This window comes from Aulonocara sp. 'chitande type north' Nkhata Bay, linkage group LG9, assembly GCF_057382095.1.
Source record: "Aulonocara sp. 'chitande type north' Nkhata Bay isolate Kocher_YH1m ecotype deep benthic linkage group LG9, A_spYH_male_GT1.1, whole genome shotgun sequence".
In the NCBI taxonomy this organism is placed as follows: Eukaryota; Metazoa; Chordata; class Actinopteri; order Cichliformes; family Cichlidae; genus Aulonocara; species Aulonocara sp. 'chitande type north' Nkhata Bay.
The window spans coordinates 22,143,738-22,156,573 of NC_141352.1; the positions used below are offsets into that span (position 1 = coordinate 22,143,738).

General features: G+C 41.9%; 1 long non-coding RNA gene across 2 annotated transcripts in view; it reads left to right on the forward strand.

Moving 5' to 3' along the window:
• The window catches only part of LOC147322140 (uncharacterized), a 37,606-nt gene extending 25,308 nt beyond the window's left edge, over positions 1-12,298 (forward strand). Inside the window, exons 2-3 of one of the 2 annotated variants that reach the window (XR_015130900.1) lie at positions 4,785-5,078; positions 11,743-12,298. This is a non-coding gene — a long non-coding RNA (uncharacterized LOC147322140). The remainder of the gene's footprint in view (positions 1-4,784; positions 5,079-11,742) is intronic. The other variant, XR_015130901.1, reaches the window with a different exon arrangement.
• Positions 12,299-12,836: the final 538 nt, after the last annotated feature.

Below are 12,836 nucleotides of genomic sequence, written 5' to 3' on the forward strand. Positions count from 1 at the left end.
TAGAAGTATCAAATGGGATACATTTAGCATCAATCCGCCTCATCTGTTGTTTTTGACTCTTAAGGAGTTTTGAAGACTGGACGTTTTGCAGTGTGATCATTAAAAAAATGTTTTAGTGAAAGTTCGACATAGATTTCTGAGTTTATGAGGTGAACCTGAATACATTTTCTGTTTTTCACAATCAACCAAAGGTCGGCATTTCAAAAGTGACGTAGAAGCATTTTTAGGTGGAGATAACATGACCACACCTTTCAAGTATAGAGGGTGTGACGTAACTGAAAGATAAAAGACAGCTGGGGTAGTTATCTATGCATTTGTGACGCATCACTGCAAACGTAAGACAAACATGCATTCGTATATTAATGAGAAAAGTAATCTGCATGTGGTCACGCCTCCAATGAACCCGAAAGAAAAAATCATGCCTGAAATTTCACATTATTTTCAGAGCACGTCAAGCAGCATCTTAAAATGAACAAGAATTTAAAAAAGCAGAAGCATGGTTTGAGTAGATTTCTCTCCAACACCACCACTGTTACATCCTACAGCAAACAGGAGAACTAAAGGCCAATAAATGATGCTCGAAACAGGAATAAACCAGAAATAGCTATAATCTCAGCCATTTTCTTTAACTGCTGTAACGGTCTTCAACTCACCTGCCTTACCTAACCAAAAACATTTGTGAGTGGAGATTATGAAGTCATTTCAAATAAAACCCATGTTTTATTTGAGCTATCCACATTATGTTGGGTCTTTTGAGCCAGGTGGTAACACAAACGGTGGGAAAATATATCCCTGGCCCCAGTCTCCTGAAACTAGTAGACAAATTAGTAAATCGATTGCCTCAAGACCAATTAGATGTGTGCACGGTTAACTGCACACAGTCAAAGTAGCATCACAAGACACACAAGGTACAGTGAAACTAGTGAACGCACAGCACCAAAAGTGATGGCAGCAGGCTGCTCACACTGAATCAGATTCACTCTGACTGCCGAGCTGCTTCTTTTCATTTGGCAGAAACGGCAGTGAGGAGGAGACGTCAGGAGGGGCAAACAGAGGCTCCAATCCTGGGTGGAGGTTTGAACCTACTGGTTAACACAATGAAACCAAGAAAAGGTGAATTTCTCCCAATAGATGCAAACTCTATTATTCGCACTCTGGGGAAATTCACATGTACAAATGTTTTGAAAATTATTCGATCGTTTACACACTTAGAGAAAAAACGAAACTGTCTTCTTTTAAAAAACGCTTTTTCATTCATTTCATTAGAAGATGGGTGGTTTGATACCGTTGCCATCGGGAAATTTTTAATTGTAAATCTGTATGCAGACATACGTTGCACATATGTGTGGCCGATAAAATCAATGAATGAATAATCATTTGTTTGCTTGTGTGCTTTTGGTTTGCATGTTCCACATTTTATCTAAAGTCTGTCACGCAGTCCACTGATTGACTTATCGGACGGTGCGGTCAGAAGGTCATGACCCTTAAAAAACACTGGAACTACATTAGAGGAAGTTGTGCAGCTAAACTTAACATTTTTACTGCTTTATCAATTCATAAATTTCACATCAGGACACATGTGGCTTCTTTAGATGCTTTTTTTTCTCCCCTTTGGCTACCGCAGCGATCCTTCGTTATTAAAATCTGAGTAATCAGATCTTTCATCTCTTGTGAAGTTCATTTGTCATGTGTCACATTGGTATGAAATTCATGCCTTGACTGCTTCCGCTTTATTCCCGTGTCTTCCTGAACATGCCCGGCTGAAGCTGCTGCTGCTGCTTTTGCCCTCTGGGCACAAAAATACATGAAATTCCTCGTGACGTTGGGAAAAATCAGACACGGTGCAGCTTCATTATCTACAGCATCACATGGTTCACGGTTGGGTCAATCAGAAGAACTGACATCATGGAAAATGTCAGAGCTGACGGTGAGAAGGAGAGTTTTCATGAAAACGTTTTCTAAAGTTTGAACTCTTTAAGCATATTTCTCTTACGTTAGGACATTAGGGGAAATTAGGGGCCTAAAAGCAGTGGAAAGACCCAAACTTAATTTTATTGCTGGTTATCTGAGGATGATAATGGTGTCATTCTTAAGGCAGGAAATAAGCACTGTTGCATCAGCATGCTAATGTGAGGGCTGGTTGTTCCTTTATTGGATTTGTGTAGGATGTTTCTTAATGACTGGATGTGGAGATGAAAGGAGAATAAACAGGAAGAAATTCCACGAATGTCACCGGGAACAGTATCAGCGTGACCATATGAATTATATCCCTCTTACAACTATTTCTACTGTGTCATAGAACAATTTCACGCAAATGTACTCATTAGCAGAGGAAGTCAGTAAAACAAAGCACAATGTGGACAAAGCCAGTGGTTTGTCAAGTTAGATTATGACCTGGCGTCCTCTAGGTGACCCCAAATTGGTAGTTTGGCTTTAAAGATTCTCGGATGTTTGCTGCATTATCCGCGTATGTTCAGTTAACCTTCACAATAAAAATAGGTTAATAAAACATTTCCTGAAGCATAAAAGGGTCCTCATTTGATCCCAGCATCATGTGAAGCACTCACCGGAAGTAATAGATTTGATTTTTAGTTTGCTGCTATCTCAGTTTATGCATGTTAAAGCAGCTTTTGCAGGTATTCTGCTGGTCTGGAGAAGGGGCACCTTGACTCGAGCATTAATCCTTTCAAAAGAAATGCAGACTTAAAGTAATTTTGGCAGTTAGAGAAGAGATGGAGACCCGAATCAGGTGATAAAGAATAAACCTTCTGTTTATGAGTTCTAGTCCTGAACTTTTAAAGGAAAATTCAGACGCCTGAATTTGTATGGAGTGCGCACGGCTTATTAACCCCTACGCCAGTGTGTTGTGGGCTTTGTGACAACATACATTATTACTGAAAGATGGCAAGAGTTTTAGAAAATAGTCACATGAAGGAACAGATGGGCATGTGGATAAAAGGAGAAGTGAAACGTCTCCTGGCTTCTCCACCCACCTCACAAACTCTGCCATTCTCTAAAAAACAGTAGTTCTGTCTCAGCTGTCAACACTGCCATTAGACGGCTTTTTCGTAACGATGAGACACGTCACATCGGCACTGTGTGACACTCCTGGATGAGAATGCATTTTTTTTTCTGTATTCGCAGTTGCAGCTTGGCACATGAATGATGGCCCATCACCTAAAGAAAAGCGGAAAATAGTGAGTAGAGATTATTGTGCAAGCAACCTCAACCGGACTGTGTCATCTGTGGGGAGAAGCTGGGCAGCAGCTAGTTTTCGCGCCAACGGTGACGTCACAACCGCAGTTGCACGCCATGTTTTAGTGTTGCTTCAGCTAATACTCCACCTGAACGCAACCTGGTAATCAGTCAAGGGAGGAGATGGAAGGCAGTTAAGGTAGAGGTGTTACGACAGATCTGTTGGTGGGCATCGCAGTAAACACACGCTGTAAACTTGTGATCGTACATGAGACACAAACGTCTAATTGGGGGCTTTTGAATAACGTATGAACTGCAAAAGAAGAAAAAATAAACTTTAATCAAAGTGAATCCAGGCTGATCGCAGCAGACCCTTGTGCTTAATATTCACACAAGATAGATGTGGTTTGAGATGTCACCTTAAGGAGAGACGCTACAGTTTATCCACACAAATCTCTATCAGTGCAAAGTTATTTTCAAAGGACAGCTCAAACTAATATCTCAGACTGCGCCGGCCGACTTTGAGTAACGACGCTGAGCTGTCGAGTAACGTGGAAATAAATGTGGATCAGCAGGCAGATTAATGATAGAAAATCCCACCCGACAACAAAATACGCATTCATGCATTATTCATGTGCTCCAGTCCACACTGGAATATACAACCGCGATCACTACCATATACACTAGTGATCACTTTCATTAGATGTAGCTCTGGTGTCATATCTCACCACGGTTTTTCCTTTTGGTTTAAATCACTCAGCTAAGGTTTCACCGAACACCTCATGTTTCCTGTATGTGCCAGATAGGGATGTTTGGTTTTGTTTTATTATGATGATTTTTTTTTTTCTTTTTTAAAGTACTGCTCCAAAATGAGACAATCCAAGGTTTCATGAAGGACTATCGCTGCTTGAGTCTGAACACGCCCGCTTCACCCCCTCTTTGTCCTTGCTCGTTCTGAGATTGGGGGGGGGAAAAAACCCGGGTGACCATTCATTCTGCTCCTGCACCTGTTTAGTGGCGCGTCTTTCCCGTTTTACGTCTTGAATTTACAACCTTCAGCTGGAGGGACGACCTTTCACTCGGCCTCTGTGGCAGAGAGGCAGCAGCTGTGGTGACTTCACTGGCTCCTCGTGTAAAGAAAAAAAGATGCTGAAGGCGGGTGTTGGGGGTTCTCTTCTTACACCTTGAACTTCATAGCAGCTCGATATGACACACACTGCCTCCATCAGCTGTTAGTATCTATCTGATTGAGCTGATTTCAAAGATATGAAAAAGGCGCATTCATTCCTCCCTGTGGTCTCATTTGTACCCATTCATAAGAGTCAAAGAGAGGCAGGAAGAGCTAAGTGAAATGCCCACATTTTTTCATATGTGTGGTCCCCCTTTTCTTTTCTTTTTTTCTGTGAGAAGGGAAACATTAGCAACGCTGACTCATTACAAAGAGCAGCTGAAAAGTCTGAGCCAATTTATTTCTGGTTTGGCAGAGAAAGGATAGTGTAGCACACTTCCACTGAAATTAGAGCGTCACAGTGTGAGATGAAGCCTCTGCTTTGTGAAAGGGTGATTTTTTTTTTCTTTTTTCTTTTTAGGAAGCGCTCTCTCAGCCCGCTGGCTTTCCTCTGGAGCAGCTGTCGGTCAGCGTCAGTTGGTGAATCTCGGAAACACAGATCGCTAATGAGGCTGGAGCTCTCGAGGACTGCCTGGCCCTGAACTCAGCATCACACGGTGCTAAGTGACGAGGATCCCCTGCTGCACCCGGGGAGGCTTATGCATCTGAAACGTAAATATTATATACGTCACATCGAATCAGGAGACGGGTGCTCTCGTCTGGCTTTGAGATCTCGCTGTGCTCGGGGTGGTCCTGCAAACCCAGGAAAGTCCAGGTCAGACCTTTCACCTCCCCCGGTGCCCTCCTGTTTCGCAGCTCCGCTCAAGAGGTTTTTGGGTAATGAGCTTGTTGTCGGTGATGGATAGGTCGCAGATCGCGCTGGCATCGGCACTCTTTTACATTCCTGTCGGTTCAAGTTACAACAGAGACATTAAGCAGCTGGAGTGGGATGAGTTTTAAGGGGCAGACGCTTCGTTCAGGTAGTGTGAAGCAGATGAACTTAGGTGAATGCGAGGGAAGAAAATTCAGTTGCCTTCGATTTGTCTGTGATTTTTCGTTTTAATTATCTGTGTAGCCAAGTATGTACGCAACATAAGAAAATCAACATAAATCCAAATTACTGACAACCAATTTGTGAAGTGTGTTAGAATCTGAATATCCTCCAGTGAGATGGGCGAGATCCAAGCAGCTGTGTAGGTGGATAAACATGAGTAGCTGTTCCTATTGAGACAACTGAAGACATGAGTCAAAACAGAGGCAAATTCATAATCCGTAATTATGGAAAGATTAGGGATTAAAACACAACTTCAGACTCTGACTGGACCAGAATCACCTCAGAATTAAAGCTGTTTGTCACCAGATGTTGGCTGTGATACAGTTTTGTTGTTTACTATCTTTAAAGGTAGCAAAGAAGAAGCAATTTACATGATTTTTTTTATGTATTTTGTTTTATGTAGGTATGCAGTACTGTGCAAATGTTTTGAGACACCTCTTATTTCTTGATATGTTGTTTGGAAAATGGGAAATTGGAGCCGCAATTTATTGAAGCATCTGCAAATACAGGATATCAGGCAGAGTTTGTACAGTTCTGATGAACTCAAAAGTCGATATTTTGTAAGACCACCTTTGTTCTCTTAGGAGAACTTTCTTGTAACTTCTTTAAATAGTGTTTAGAAATATTTCTCCCGGCTTCTTGAAGGACATTCAAAGCTCTTTTTGCTCTGTTCTCTGTCACGGTGATCCCACAGTGCTCCAACACACTTCTTCTACCCATGTATGCTTTTACCGAATTGGCACTGTGTTTGTGATCAGTGTTGTTGCATGGGATCTCAAAATGTGATGGTAGTCTTCTCTAATTCCACTAATTCTGACAAGTTCTCCGACACCACTGCCTTAAATGCAGCTCCAAACCATGCATACAGATAGCTGTAGACACTCACTGTCGTACCTCTCATGACCTCCAACCATACTGGCGACAATTTCAATTTTTCAAAGTTGGATTCATCAGTCCATAAGACCTGTTGCCACTGATTTTGAGCTCCCTGTTCTTAAGAATAGGTTCTTGACAGCCACCCTTCCACTAAGACCGTTTCTGATAATGTTTTGATGGTTAGGGTGGATGAAACCGTGGCTCAGGGGGTTGGGAAGCGTATCTGTAACCGGAAGGTCGCCGGTTTGATCCCCGGGCTCTCTGTCCTGGTCGTTGTGTCCTTGGGCAAGACACTTTACCCTACCGCCTACTGGTGTTGGCCAGAGGGGCCGATGGCGCGATATGGCAGCCTCGCTTCTGTCAGTCTGCCCCAGGGCAGCTGTGGCTACAACCGTAGCTGCCTCCACTAGTGTGTGAATGCGAGAGTGAATGAATAGTGGCATTGTAAGGTGCCTTGAAAAGTGCTATATAAATCCAAACCATTATTATTATTAAAACAGTCCTTAACAGAAAACTATGGGAGAGTTGCATAATGTCTCTTTGAGGTGTCCTCGCCCAAAAGAGACAATCAGCAGAGGAACATATAATGTTGCTGCGCTGACAGATGTCTGCTGAGTGACAAGACTCTGCACACAATGATTCTTAATTATTAGACTGAGATCTATTCTAGCTTTTGTAAATCCTTTAAAAGCAGAGTCACAAGGTAAAGAAATTATCTCTGACATGGCGACAAAGAAATCAATTGTAGCGAGTCCTAATCTCACATTTTTGAAAATGCGAGGGTCTGAAGAGTAAGTTATCTAGCTTATGGCATCACGCAACCAAACGTAAGCCTCCTTAATGGCTTAAAATTTGATTATAGAGAATTAATCTGTCTTCTAAACGACCTTCATTTATACATGAAAGATGAAAATAACACATACAAGTAAAACCTTCTAATAACTTTCTGCTAATTAGTTTATTTATTTAAGGTAGAGAAGCAGTGCGCATATTGGAAGAACATATTGGAATTCCATTGCACGGTGAGGCTGGAAGCTTGTGAATGAATGAATGTTTTTAAAAGATCGGTTAGATTTGACAGCTAATATGCAGCTTGTAGCGCTGACTAGTCCATCCATCCATCGGGCTAACACAGAGAGACAGACAACACAATTTAGAATTGCAAATTGTACGGCACTTTCATTTATGCTCTTAGACAATTTATACTTTATAAGCAGCAAACTAACCCCACGTATAAGACTGAGGTAAATGTCTTTGTACTGTAGGAGGAAGCTGGAGTTCCCGGAGGGAACCCACATAAACACAGGGAGAACATGCAAACTCCACACATATGGTGGAGTCAAACTCAGGACCTTGTTGCTGTGAGGCAGCAGTGATAACCACTGCGCCACCGTGCTGCCCCTGCTGAGAATTCATAGCGCAGAATTTGACTTTTGGTGGACCTCAGCCAACTAGTTCTCTCTGTGACCTATTGTAGACGTGACTCCCTTCCAGCGCCACTGTTATCAAATGACTGACCTGGTTTATTCAACATCAGATGAATGGGATTTCCCGCAGTGCAACAAAGTCACTGTGGGAAATGTCATTCGGGCTGCATGCCTCAGTGTTATACCTGCGGTTAGTTCGCTGCTTATAAAGTATAAATAGCGTCAGAGCATAAATGAAAGTGCCGTACACCATCAGAGCCAGATATGAGCACGCAGCGCCAGCCTCTCCATAACGCTTACTATAAAGGTACATATGACACTCTGCTGGTGGGATCACTCAGCTGCACTCAGATACCAAACTGCAAATAGGGGTGAGATCACGTGAATAGGCAGTGGGGCACGGTGCCAGCCGGGTCGTGTTGGTTACAACCTCGCCCACATTCCTTTTAACACTCAGTCACCCGCTGGAAATACATTTTCACAGACACGTGGCTTTCCTGCTTTAGCAACCGCTCAGCTGCCTGGGGAGCCAACCACTGTGTGAACCGTGTAACGCTTCTATAACAGGGCAATGATGGAAGCACCAAATATGTCAGAGTGACAAGATCCTCTGTTATTTAAGTGCTTTTAAGGCATAGCTATAAGTTTAATCTGATGTCACCACACATTCACTCGCTTATCATTTCAGATAAAACTAAAAAGATAAGGGGAAAATGCAACCTAGAGTTTGGTTGCATCTTTTTTGATTTCCTTTCTGCTTATTAAAAAAAAACTAATTTGGCAGGTGTCTGTGGGCTGTAGTGATGAAAGTGGTTAGGCAGGTTAGAGCCAGACCTTTGATGATTACACCAGTGTTGTGCCGCGTTGACGTCTAACACCAACCAATCATGTGGTGGTGTCGGTTTTATTATTTTAAGGTTTTCTGATGTGTGAGACATATTTACACCAGTTGTTTTCGTGAAACACCCTCTATGGACAAGCAAAACCGTTTATTGTTAGTTTTTCCATTCGAAAGAAAAAAGGTGATGTCCCAGACTGTTGTTGTTGGAGGTTTGTTTTTCTTTTAAGCAACCTACTCAAGCTTAAGGTGACTCAACGCCTTCATCATGTGATTGGCAGATTTAGATTCCTGAGTAAATGCCCCATCAGGGGCAGTGACAGGAAGTGGAGGAAGACTGTGGCAGTCCCAGCAACACTGTGCTGCTTCTTTTATAATGTTGCCTTCAGCTTTATACCTAGAAGCTACACTAAACTGCCTGCCTGAGTGCTTGTTCGCCAAATTCATTAGTTTATTTAGTTACAGCTGGAGAAACTTTATTAGAAGCTTTGTCCAAACACAAAGAGCTTCGGTTTCACTTGATCCTTGAACTCGTAAAAGTCGCAAACGTGTTTTGAACTTTAAAGAAATGCATTTAAAATGATGCAAATGCCATTTAAACTATCACATTTGATTAAATCGTGCATTAAATGATCTTATAATGACAAAATCTTGAAAGCAGATGTTTTTTTTAGGGACCTAATGTAATTTTGTCTAGTAATACCAAAGATGAAAGCCTCCAAAGGAGTGCACAGTCTAATCAATAAACCTTTGTCTACAGGTGTTTTTTTTTAAGCAGGGATTTTACACTTTCATGATAAGGAAAAAAAAATGGGCGGATTGATCCAAATATTTATAAGATCGATACCAGCGCTGGTAAAGGTACTGGATCAATACTATCACAATACTTTGTTTCTATCCTCTAGAGACGATTTCCATTAGCATCTACTCCTACTTGGATCGACTCGCCACGGCTGGTTTTCCCTTATAATCTAGTACTACCTCATGTGCGTGGATGTCATCATGGCAATCCTGCTGAGCGTCCCGTGATGTATGCAACACAAACGCTACAACAAAGTTGGACGTAGAGATATACCTGCTGCTCGGTCTGTGGCTTTTCGTCAGACTCGGAGGACCACAGTTTTTATTTTCATGAACGAGACGCTCTCATGACTCATCAAGTGACGTCATTGACCGAATCTCACATTTTAGTACCTGCTTGAATCGCTTGGAACCCCAGATTGTGAAGGTACTAAAAAGTACCTGATACCAGGTACTGTGACCTAACGGAAAATCCTTAAAACCGTGGTGAACCGTGCAGAGTCGATCCGAGTAGGTACTAATAGAAAAGGGGCTTAAGTTCTGTAGGTAGCCAGATGAACTGTAATAAATTAATAATTTGGGGGAGGAATTAAAACTATACCTCAAACATGCACTGATGTATTTACTGATGATCAAATATTAATATTAATGTAAACACAGCAAAATAGAAATAAAATGTATTTTATTTTTCTTTAAAACCTTCGCCAATTTGCAAATTCCAAACACAGAGCTCCCAGGAAAATTTAATTAGTTCTATGGTAAATGGTCTGTATTTGTATAGCATTTTACTTGGTCCTAAGGACCCCAAAGCGCTTTACACTATACACAATCATCCACCCATTCACACACACATTCACACACTGGTGATGGCAAGGTACATTGTAGCCACAGCCGCCCTGGGGCGCACTGACAGAGGCGAGGCTGCTGGACACTGGCGCCACTGGGTTCTACGCGTTTTTAGAGAGGATGTCAAGTATTCACGAGTGGTTGTGGTCCATAACCGCCGTTGACTGTACTGTACTAATGTATCTGATGCCAAAGCAACCTTAACCATTTTAAGACGCTGGCCAATCAGAAGAAATCAAACAATAACACAGAGGACAGTCTGACGTCAAAAAGGCGATAAAGTAGTGTACCGTTGACATTGCAAGACCCACTGTGAATGCAGGAATTTTTTAAAAAGCTCCATTTTCCATGCCCTTACATGTGAAGTAAAGGCCAAAACGTATAGAAAATGCTGTGTTTAGGGGCTTGAAATTGTTTAGACTGGATTAGTTTGAGCTTGATGTTCATAATAACCGGCCAATAAAAAGCAGATCTCAGTGTATTGGTTAAATTATGATTCAAGAGCATTATACAATCATTTCAACACAGTCTCAAGGTAGTTTGTGAAGTAGTCACAGCCTCTGATCTACTGATTTGAGTGTCAAGACGTGAATTTCCCACCCTATTTGCATGTCCTTGAACACAAATTAGTTTTTATCTCTCGTCTGTACTGATTCATATCCACGGTGGTGTAGCAGGTCACGCTAGAGACCCAAGTCCTGCATGTCATAGATCTATATTACTTTTAACTTGTTTTTAATTTTAAAGGGCCTAGATTTAACAACAACTGATTACATTCAGCCACTGAAACTTCCTTATGTCTGGGATTGAAGCTAAACTCAAGTTTGGCGCTGTTTAATTGATGTCAGCTGACATAATTGAGTCATTTGATTGGCCGATTATCTCTGCTTACTTGCTTCTATGCATTTTTATTGCAGGTACGATTTGATTAATGTGGGTTTTGGCTCGTCTGGACAGAAACATCAGCAATCTGTCAGCACACTGCAATCCTGTATGTAATGCATTACAGTGTAATGAGCTAGATCCAGGCTTTGGAGGGTCAAACTCATGAGGGGGCACTGTGGACATAAAATGTAAGATGTGGCGGTGCGACAGGTTAATTGCAGGAAGCATATCAGGGTGATTTGGGTTCACCAGAAGTCAGAACTGATGTATTTTTAACCTGTGTGAAGAACCCGCTCAAAACAAAGAGGTGACACCTGCAAAAGGAGGCTATTTATTTTCAAATTCTGGCAGTTTTGTGACTCCACCTTTGAGCTCAATGCAGCTTTAATAGTTCCCAAAAAGAAGAGTAGAGCTTAACTTTATTTAGATCATTTACTTGTGCTAACTGGAAACCTTAAAGCTTCGATCTTAATCTTGTGTACTGTTTGATAGATAAACTGAGCTTTGGGTAAATGTGTGAGTGTTAAACTTTCCCCGCTCTCATCTGAATTTCACAGCAAATTTAGCACTGACTCCCGAGTCATAATGAAAGGACAGCTCATTTACAGAGTTGAAAGTTTTTTTTTGATAACTTGCATTATGAAACTAAGGTTTGTCCACAAACAGTCACATCGGGACTCTGACTCGCTCCTGTCTGCCCTGTGTTTTGCAGGCTTCTGCTGCTGCTGTGATGGTGGTGTTGCAGACCCCCCATGCCGGCCAGATCTTTCTGCAGCTTCTGCACCGACACATGATCTGACTAGGAAGGATGCAAAGGTGGAAGCAGACCGTGCTGGATTCAGTTTCACAGCATCTTACTGGAGCAAACACACACAACATACTGCAAGGTTTTCAGTAGTATCTACTTCCCCCTTTTTTTTTCTTTTTTTTTCTTTGAGAGGACACGGATACACCCTGACTGGGCCCCTGTAGTGCTCTACATTGTGGCTGGGAAGTACCTAGTTTTACAACTGTCATGCTGGCCTGCTTAAAGGGACAGTGCTGATCAATTCGAAGCACATATTGAGGGGTCTTTTAGTCACCCTAACAAGGGGGTCACATGGATGTTTGAGTCGTCACCTGATGTGTGAGGAATGTGCAGTCAGAAGAGCCGTTTTCTGCATCAAGCACTGCATAAAAATACTGATTGATATTTGTTAAAAGAATGTCTTTAATAAAAAGTTGAATTGAATGGGGTGTGAGAGTTTCCTGCTTTTGAAAAACAAAAGAGAGAAGACTCACAGCTCTACAGGTTCTTTTTAGTCTTAATGCATAGTGGATTTGTTTTGAACTCTTAATGAAATCCAACCATTCTGAGGTGAAAAGGAATCTACCATGCAATCATTTCTAAAATCACAAATGTGTGTTTTCCAAGTGTTTTCTGGCACTTCACACTGTTGAATGGTAGGAAAAAGCTGCACACTTTGTCTGAATACATTTCTCAGCGTTTATGAAGGCAGAGTCCATAAAAGCGAGTTGAGTGCGCTCATTACATTGATGCCCGTCCTGGGTGTTCTGCATCACTGCCCTCTGTTTACAGCTGCAGAGAGTGAAAGTACTTAATCTGTACATGAACTCTCTGAACTTCACCATGAGGGTCATTTACACACAATGGACACCGGGCACTGTGACAGCACTTACTACAAAATCCTAAACGATACACACGGACCTGGCCAGAAACAGTTCCTGTGTTAAAGACTTGGCACCTAATAGATAACACATCTCCTGATAGTAGTATAGTATAAAAAGAGCAAATGCTCATCATCT